This window comes from Canis lupus, chromosome 30 (assembly GCF_011100685.1).
Source record: "Canis lupus familiaris isolate Mischka breed German Shepherd chromosome 30, alternate assembly UU_Cfam_GSD_1.0, whole genome shotgun sequence".
Classification (NCBI taxonomy): Eukaryota; Metazoa; Chordata; class Mammalia; order Carnivora; family Canidae; genus Canis; species Canis lupus.
This window is the reverse complement of record NC_049251.1, coordinates 17,323,289-17,333,557: the sequence shown is the minus strand read 5'-3', so window position 1 is coordinate 17,333,557 and position 10,269 is coordinate 17,323,289.

Below are 10,269 nucleotides of genomic sequence, written 5' to 3'. Positions count from 1 at the left end.
AGGTCTTTCAGGAATGGGCTGGGAGTGAGAATGGAAGGGGAAAGGTAATAACCACCTTTATGAAGAGGGAGACCCCAGGCCCAGGCTCCTTTCAGCCTACTGACAGAGTGTGCTGTGCCATGTTTAGAGTCTCACTCCTTCCACAGCCACTCCTGCATGCCTCCAAGAAGGTCTATAGGGCTCAGCCCAGCAAGGGACCCAGAGATGAATCAGACATGGATCCTGCCCTCGAGGAGCTGTCTAGTGGTAGAAAGTGCCAAATACCATAGCAAAGACAATTCCAAGGGCCATGGGACTTCAGAAGAGAGAAAGATACAGGCTGATCATCAAGGCAGGCCTGCCAGAGGAGGTCGCATTTGAGCTGGACTTAGGAAGGTGACAGGGATCCACAGGCAGAGATTGGAGGTGGTGTTAGTTATGGTGATGGACACCTTTAGTCCAAGACTGTGATCTGTAGGGGTGGGCAGCTGGAGAAAGGTGAGAAAAAGCCCAAGGAGACTCTGGGTGTGTTCTCTAGTAAGAGGACACCAGGAATGACACTTTGCCTGCTTTAACATTTTGCCGAATGTTGCCCAGATGAAAATAGGCTATTATTTATTTATAGGGAGTAACGGTTAAAAGTTGAGAAATGAGGGCTAGAATGACAAGTGCTCTCTGAGGGTGGTTAGGCTGACCCTCAGCGCCATTCTATTAGTATTTGAAGGGAGAGCCAATGATATACCTCTAGGCCTAGGCAAGGTCTCTCAGTGAATGCCCTCAAGCAAGCAATGATGTTTCACAGAATGGGAGATGGGACCCCAAAGAGTGAATATGCAACACTGTTCACTTGAATTTGCAAGAGTATCAGGTTGATGTTTAGTTCATGTCTGCCAGCAGGAACAATATGAGCACATGTTTTGAAGAGTCTGTAGGCAGAAATGAGAAAGAGGAGGACTGGAGCTGACATGGCGGGGAGGAGTTGGTAATAATTTGATGAGAACAACAACAAAAAATTGGTTAAGAAGGGGCAACTGAATGATAATATAAAGACAAAAGGGAAAACTTATTTAAGAAGTCCACACTCTAAATATTTAATCTAGTTATTCTTTTCCCTTTGTTGCTGTTTTAGAATCCTAGCTCTACCTAGCTCTGTAGAGACTACAGAGAGATCTATGAAAATTTTTTTGGCAGGGAAACTACACAAATATTATTCCTTTAAAAATGTTTATGCAACTTACAAGAAGAATTGTTAATCTCTGGTAGCATCATTCCCTTTGGACTTTGATCTTTAAGCCCAGACATAACCAACATTTCCCCATGATTATAGTCATTCCCAGTGAGCTGAATTTAGTCAGCAGTAACCCTAGCCTTGGAAAGATAAAGCAACCCACTGATACTTGATGGAAGAAAAGCTGGCAGATAAATAAGGTCTAGTCAACCAAAGGATGAAGAGCACAAGACTCAGGCCTGAGAGAGTAGTAGAATGCCTTGGATGGAGGCATTAAAAAAAGGCAGGCAGGCAGGAAGCATAGTGGGTCAGCCAGAGTAGGGTCAGCATGCAGACCTGTGGCTCCTGATCCTAAGAATCCTCTGGACAGAGGAGGAGACATTCTCTGCTTGACCTTTTATATACCTGGTTGGACCAGGAAGGGGTGGATCCTTGACCTTAGAGGTGTGGCCACCCACTCCCCACTCTGCCCCTTGCCCCCTCCCCCCCCCCCCCCCCCACCATCCAGAATGAGGTGAATCCTACTTCTGGTCAACCCAGGATCTAAAAGGCTAAATTGACCTAATTTGGAAAGGAACTTTTATGCTCTCTAAGTTTTATGCTTAATGTCTGCCATTGTTGGGCAAAAACGACCATAGAATAGTGCAAATAATGTCAGTATTATCAGACAGGGAGGCAAATGACAAGGGACAACATGGCCAGGTCAACTACTTGGGCTCAGGATTGGCAATTTTCCCAGTGTGAGAAATTGCCTTTGAGGATTTTTCCACATCAGTTTTTTCAGCCTCCAAACTCAGCCTTTCTAGCCTCTGCCTCCTGTAAGTTGCCTTAAAATTCCAGCTTTTCTATACCCACTCCCAGCTCAAGCAAAATGCCTCTTTAACTCTTAACTGTGGCAGGTCCCTTTGGATCTGATTTCTCTTCTGACAGCTTCCCTACCCTCTGGTCTGATTGTATTATCTCACCTGGGGAGGTAGTTTCCTTTCTTAGCTTTCTGTTCACTTCTCTTCGCCTCTTTCTCCTTCCTGCTGTTTCTTTGATCACACTTTGCTGGCCTTCAGTCCTATTGGTGTCCAGTTCAACTTGTCCCCTACTATTATTTTCTGTTTCTGGGAGTGATGATTTTCTTAAGGGGAATGTTCTCATTGCTATACTTTTAAACAACAACAACAAAAAACCAATAGCTGCACTAACAGGGATCTTCAATCATTTGATACACTAAAAAGGCACTGAAGATGGATGGAATCTGGGAAAAATGCTCTTCCAGCAGGAGCTGGTTCCCAATGTAGGGCTAGAGGAGGAGCTGGTGGTGATACTACTCAGACTCTGCAAGTGGCACAGGAGGCACTTCCAGCCTGGCAGCTATGGTGGAACAGGCTCTTTAGGGTTTTATTCTTGAAAGTCTCTACCCTGACTATTGGCAGAGTGAAATGGACTCCTTCTAGTGCACCTGATCATTTGCTCCAGAGATGATTTCCTATGAAAGAGCTGAAAAGCACCACAGTGATTTCTAGAGAGTCTAGGCTCTCAAAGACTAGCTAATAGGCTGTTTGTGGCTCTTCTGGTTAGTTGTGGTTTGGCATATAAACGCAGAACATTCAGTAACTTATGTAGAAAAATGTTGGAAGACTCCAAAGAAGCCTAGACAGGGAGGGAGTCAGCTGAGTTCAGATCATGGAGTTTCCTTTTAAGGATTCCTTAGGGATTACTTCCCTCTCAAAACCCTCTATGAATTTCTATGAAGAAATGGGTCTAAAGAGTTTTACTCAAACTGGGCTCAGGACTCTTGGTGGCTCAGGACCCTTAGGTGGGCTGACTGATAAACTGGAAGAGTGGCTTTGTGGTGGCATAGTCTGTTTTGCCTCATTGGCTGCTCTTCCACCTGCCCTGCTGCTCAGATTGGGTCTGCATTCTATTACCTTCACACAGAGGCAGGTACATAAATGAAGGCTCTCCCATCTCCACTTTTTTCCCAATGAAATTCTACCTCTCCTCTGGCCCAGCTCAAATGTCACCTCCTCTGTAGAACCTTCCATGAGTTGTCCTGTTGGAAGTCAACATTTCCTTCTCTGGGCTCAACTATTTGGTTGGGCACTCCCCTAGATGCTTAAAAACTGGACAGCATGGTAGCAAAGGTCTTTTCTCTCCCCCCTCCCCCCAGGCTGTAAACTACTAATGAAAAGAAGATTATGAGCCCCAACATCACGATAAAGCTAGAAAGGTGGCACTTATTTTTTCAGCCATTAAATTCCAACAAAGGGGCTTCTCCTTGCTCGCTCTCTGGGGAAGTGCCTAAAAGGGGTCCTCATGGCTTTGTCTTTGTAAAGACACAGTCAGGTCTGCAGAAGGATTTGAGCAGCTGTGGCAAGGCAATCCTTACCACATGGCCTTTTCATGCTCCAGCAGACCTGATCAAAGGCCACTTTGGGAACAGCTTTGCCACTAAAGTTGTGAGGGCAGGAGTGGGGGAGGAAAGGCAAATGTCAAAATCCTTGTATGATCCTGTGTAGCAACTAGCCAACTAGGGGATGAGAATGGGTGACAGAGCCTTTCACCTTTAGGGTCAGCAGCATGCTGGGCTGCAGGGCCAGAAGGCCAGAACATCTGTCAGCTGGGCAGCAGCTACTATGAATGAATCGCCTTTGTCTTGTTGGGGGTGAGGATGAGTTTGTGTTTATTTGCTCAACAGAAAGCCATGTAAACCAGGGATCAAAAGGAAGCCCCAGTGATGACAAGAGAAGCCCAGTTGCCATCAGACAACAAATGCCACCAATAATGGAAAGAAGTACATGGGAGGCTCTGGAGGAAGGGTCCTCTGTTTTGGCAGAGGACCCTTGTCTCTCTATGAAACCTTTTGAGACAAAGGATTGAGGGATCAGAAGTGCCTTTGCTGGCTCCAAGAAACCTAAAGAGATGGAGCTGGCCAGTGGGACCCGGCCCAGCCACCTTCTTTCCCAGCTTCCCACTAGTCATGTGAGCAAGATCACATTTGCAGTCAGCTCAGGATTTATTTTTAATTTAAGAAAAATAGTACTCCATTATCCTGGCGATGATTCTTTGCCTCCAACCCAGTTCCTTTTTCTCACTTTCTCAGCAACAGCTAAAGTGGGACAATGATCATTAGCAGTTGAGCAATTTCTGAGTCAGTATACTAGAAATGGTAAGAGTTACTGAGAAAGCAAGGGTTCAGAGTTTTAGAAGCAAATGATGCACAAGATAGGCATGGAAGGAAATGTTCTGGACCACTGTTCAATAAAGGAATCCCTTGAATTTTATCAAAAAAACGACAGAGCCGGAAGGGTCCTTAGAAACCATCTATTCCATTTTTCCCCTCCCTAGGCAACTGCTTCCTTTCTACAGATGAGAAAGTGGGTGGTAGTCAGGAATGAGACACTTAGTGCCAGGAGCTGAGCCAGGGTGAAAAGCCAAGTCTTCCCAATTCTCACCTGATCTTTCCACAAAGAATGTTTCTGGATTCCTTTACGTTAATTTCAATGATACATATCAGCTTTCAAAAACACAGGTTCATGACATACCTCCACCTAAACACTTTATCATACCATGCACCATGAAGTAGTCATATCATTACATTTAATGATCACCCAAGGCCATAAATGGTAGTGAGATATCAATATATTTAGTCAATATGACAATTAAAACAGTAATTTCTTAAACTTAATTTTTCATGGCATTGAGTCCATAAAAGTGTGAATTATTCTACAAGCTCTAAAAATAAATGTCAAAAATACAAAGTAACTTAAATATCGTTAGAGCATTAACTCTCAGCTTATAGTGAGTGGACAGATAACCTTATACCATCAGCTGGGGCATAACCCCAATCAGTAAGGAAGGACCATTTGATTCTATGCTACCCCAAACAGTAGCTACATCTCAGCCAGTGAATCCTCCCTGGCTCTTACTGTGCTTCTTCTCTCCAGTTCCTGCTTTGCTCTCTGAGGTCAGTTCTATGACTGGAGGCAAAGAGCTAGGTTTAGAAGATCCTTTCTCTGCCTCTAAATCATTCTTCAAGGCCCAGCTCAAATGTCTTCTCTGTGAAGCTTTCCTGGGTCCTCCCCCCAACTCCTCCCCCATTCCTCAGAGTGACCTAAATCTTACTCTTCTCTTCTAATGCTCCCACGGCACCCTGTCCACAATGTCCCTTACAGTCACAGCATCAGGTGACTCTACTGGGTCTCCACCAGCCCTACATGTGTTCTTGTTTGTAATTCCTGATCTTTTGGCCTCAAAGACTATTATGAAAATATTAGCGCTAATTGGTAATACTGGGATTCCCACAAGGTCTGGATCACTAGAAACAAGATGCCACTTCCTGCAGTTGGCACAGAACAGTTCAGTGAGAGAGGAAACCGATAGAGGAGGTATATGCAGGAAAGCCTTGTTGAAATCATGGAGGTTGAGGTGGGATATGAGAGCCTGGTCCTTAGAACTGACCTCTGGGTTGTTGGAAGAGAAAGAAGCCCCTCTGGAGGGAACTAAGGGTCTGTAGCAATAGTTCTAAGTGATACAATCAGGAAGACATTAAACATTTGAGGCAATAGCCATTATTATAAAGGAGAAAATGGCACTGTACTCTGTGTACCACCCTGTAGGCCAACCACGCTGGACCAAGGCTGCTGTTGTTTGGCTTGAGGCTTACCTATGGAGAAAGAGGAGATTGCCATGATCCTAAGCCAGGAGCAAGTAAAGATGGGACAGGATGGCTTGGGGATTTGGAGATGGGGCCTTTCCTGTTGACTCTGCTGCTAGTAGGTTATGTGGCTTTGGGCACATATGCTCCCTTTCATATAGGGCCTAAGATAGACTAATCTAAAAGAGAAGACAAAACAAATCCTAAAGTTCCTTCCAGAGGCCTAAAGGTCTGGGATCCCAGGGCTGCATGAGCTAGATTTCCACCACAAACCTGTTCATTGGTGTCTCTGGAGGGAGGTGTACACAAAAATCACCATGTCCTTTTAAAAATCTTTGAGTCAAAAAGACTTGGTTTCCCACTCATTTTTAAGGTAGTCCTCAAAGGAAATTATTCTCAATTTAACTGATACACTGGCAGGAAGTTGTAAGCCCTAACCAGGAAGACCAAACCAGAAATATCTTGTCTTGGGTGGCTCAAAAATACTTCATTTAAAATAATTTTTTTTAATTATTCATGAGAGACAGAGAGAGGTGCAGACATGGGCAGAGGGAGAAACAGGCTCCATGCAGGGAGCCTGATGTTGGACTCAATCCCTGAACTGGGATCACACCCTGAGCTGAAGGCAGATGCTCAACCCCTGAGCTGCCCAGGCATCCCTAAAATAATTGTTTTCTAAAACTATATTTTAGAGGTATATAGACATTAGTGTCAGAACAATTGTTCTCCATAATTTAAGTCACAAACAGGAACATGAAAAATAAGTGGTGGTGGTAACATAGGGAGAACACAGGGAGTAAAAGGAAAAGCATTGTTTTCTCTTGCTAAGTAAAGTCATGGAGGGAAAAACCAAACTTTGATCTATTATCATTGTTTCATGTTCAGCAAAGAACATATTAATACCAAAAAAAGCAAAGATGATGTAATCTCAGCATAAAGGACAATCCTTTACATTGAATTGAGTTCTATATAAAAAGAACCTCATTTCAGTGATTAGTTTACCATGGAAGTTCACTGGTCCATGGATTGGCCCCAAGGATCACCATTTTAGAGGTGATAGCGTCATTTGGTGAAGGCCAATAGATCCACACCACTGCTTGGTCTTTTTTAGTGACCAGCCCACACTACTAAGAAGTGACTGTGAAGGTCTTCATCCCTGTCACATCCTGTGTGCCATCTTGACTTGGAAGAGGAGGGGTACTTGTGAAAGCATGTCAAATCTACACCCATTCTTTTCTATTTCATCCTCCAATCTCAGAGGAAAAATGTACTTCATTTCCGCTCTTCAGAGTCTTTCTCTCAAGGTCCTTTCTACCATAACCCCTAACCCAGAGGTTTGCTGTAAAATGAACTCCAGCATCTGCCCCCTCCCCTAGCCCCAGTCTGACAGAGACCGCCCCCTTCCCCATCTTACCTCTTATCCACTACTGCTCTGGAAATGTGTGGTCTTTGCCCTGATGCCTCTCATCCTCCCAAGCCCCTCTTTTACCTGCCATCTGGCTTCTAGCCTCACCTCTTTGGAAACAACGGAAATATCTTGAAGCAACTTCCTGAAATCCAGGGGCTTTTCCTCGAGTTTGGCCTCAAACTCAACCTGTCTGTGATCTTTAAAATGCTCTCACACACCTTGAAACATCCTTATGTCTGCCTTGCTTGGCCTGGCCATGTTTTACTGAGCCACTTCTCTCTTTTCTCACTCTTCTCTCCACTCCCCCAAATTCTCCTGCTGCCAGAGCTTTGTGATCTGTGACAGGGCCAGTTTTCTTTCCCAAAACAGTCCTGACTCGCTGGCATCTCATTTAGAATCTTCCCAGAAAATGCAAAGAAGTTGACTGACTACTTCAGTCAAGTCCAGAGGGATGGAGGAAGCATCAGTCTGTCTGAAATTGGACTTTTTCCCATTTTTATTCCAGTCTCTCACTTAACTCTACATCTCTATACTCAATATCAATGCCTTCCTGAGGGTCTCCCAGATGTAAGTACTCTGTTGTGTGCTTTTGAGGACTAGGATACTAATCGCACATGGTCTCTGCCTTTATAGGGCTCCCCAGCTTATGGGAGGGTGTGGGGGAGTAGGTGAGCAGAATTGATATTTTGGTTTCCTGGAGGCAAGGCAGTTCCATGGGAACTCCGTGAGAGATGGGCAGCAGGTTAGGGGAGTATAAATGTAAAGGAAGATCCTTGGCAGGAACTGAGAGAAAAGTGGCCAGAGTAAAGTTGGTCTGGACTCCTGCTTAATGCTTTGGCTAACGTTTCACTTGTCCTTCTGAATCACCCTGGCATTATCAACAAAGAATAATGCATGATCCTTCTGGGAATAAAAAGCATTTAGTAACGCTTCACAAAAAATTCTTTTGTAAATATTGTGTCCTATCTCAAAATTATTATTTTTTTTTAAAGAAGAGAACGTTAATTCACTGCAAGCCCACTCAAACGCTGAAGAATTTAGAGTATTTGGCTAGAGAGCTTTGTAATGAACAAGTGGTTCAATTATTCTAGTTTCATTATACAACGTATCAGACATTCTTTGGCATCAAGGAATTAAAGCACATTTTCTCTGGCAAATGGCAATAATATTTGAAGACATATCCTACACAAGTGGTTCTTGACTAAATGTAGTTCCATTTAAAAATAAGGGTTTTCACATGATTTAACCTCTTAGAGTCTGGTCTCATCAGCCTCATTCAAGGAGGCAGGTAGCTCGGACTTGTTAATTTTCTGTTTAAAATAATTTAGGCAAATTCTGCAGTTGACACTATTTGGCACAAGCTTATTCCGACAACTCGGCAGGTCATCTGGGCCCCCTTCCCTATGTTAGCCAGTATTCCTCCTAGAGGCAGTCCTTTCTACTCAAGACCACCATGGCCTGTGGAGCATTGACACCCAGATCTCCCAGCAAGCCCCTCAACACTGTCTCTGTGGACTGGGCCTGTGGCCATGAAAAGGGCCCCCCATTAGACAAAATAGCTTCCCTTGGGGAGAGAGCTGCTCTCCACCATGTAGAAGGACCTCAGTCTTCCTCCTAGCATAAATGTTTAGACAGGCCCCCACTAGCCCACACTCCTTTGTGCAATTTAGAAAAAGGTGTCCCATCCAGAGGGATACAAAGCTTGGCAAGGAAACAGGGGCTGGATTTTACTTCCAATTGGCTCCGGTATGTGTGGTCCCAAGTAAAGGGAGCTTGTCCCTTGGCTTTTAACGTCATTCTCCCTGGACAGCCTCCTCTCCAATTCGAAGGCAGAGGCCAAGGAACAGGCTAAATCTGTGAAAGTTATATATGATTTGCCAGGTTATGAAAATGCTCAAAGCCTTCTATGGGATTTTTGGATCTACAAGACCCCTTGCCAGTGTGAGCCATTCCCACTGCTCCATGGAGGGTGAGGCAGGACCATCTCCCAGATCCCAGCATTGCATTAGAGAGCTACTACCTTTAGAGGCCAGTGATGGTGGCCGAATTACAACCAGTGAGGAGTTGGGGTTAAAAGGTGGTGTCACAAAATCGCTGAATGAAGATGTGGTCTGTCCAGGGGTAATACATCATCCAGTTGGGGGGTGGTTTCTCTTTTTGAGCATGGCACAGATTAAGAAGTGAGCGATCAGGTCTGTGCAGTTCAGTTGTTAGACTGGTCTACAGAGATCCGTTAGCCCTGCCCACCTTTTCCAGTCCACTCTTCTCTTACTGCCAAATTTCTTGAAAGAAGAGTCCACACTTGCTGTCTCAGCGGCTCCTCTGCCCACCGTCTGACTGGATCTGATTGATGGAGAGCACCAGTGTGTTCCTTGCTGAAACTGCTGGCCTTTTATTGTTTTTTAACTTATTTGTCAGTGTCAAGTGTTCTAAGCTGATGGTTTCTCTTTCCTGTTTTTATACTCTCCTCCTTGGACTCCAGTTAAATGGCCCTCTCCTGGTTTTCCCTCTACTCTGGTAGCTTCTTTTCTGTTTTCTTTATTAGTTCCTAAGATGAGGGTATCCCTCAGGGCTCCAGCCCAAGCTTTCTTCCCTGATCTTTACCTTCTGTATTGGAGATTTGATGTGTCCCGGAGTCCTGATCTATTTCCAGATCTCTGTGCTCCCATTTCAAACTGCGGGCTGCACTCTATCTTGCCGGTCCCTCAACATGTTCAAAGCCATTTTCTACCCTCTATTTTGCTTCTCATTTTGGCTCCTCTAGAGAAAAACTCTGCAGCACAAAGGGCCAAAGAATTTGGGGTCACATCCCTAGGTTAGAATCCTGGTTCTACACTTTTCTGTAGCCTTTGAAGTAAGGTCTTTTTTTTTTTTTTTTTTTTTTTTACCTGTTCCACGAATGCTACCAATGCTCGTTCTCTAATAAGCACTTGTTAAATGTTGATCCTTTTGCCTATTGCTTATTAGCATGAACATTTCCCTCTAAAATGGGCTTGCCTCATTCTC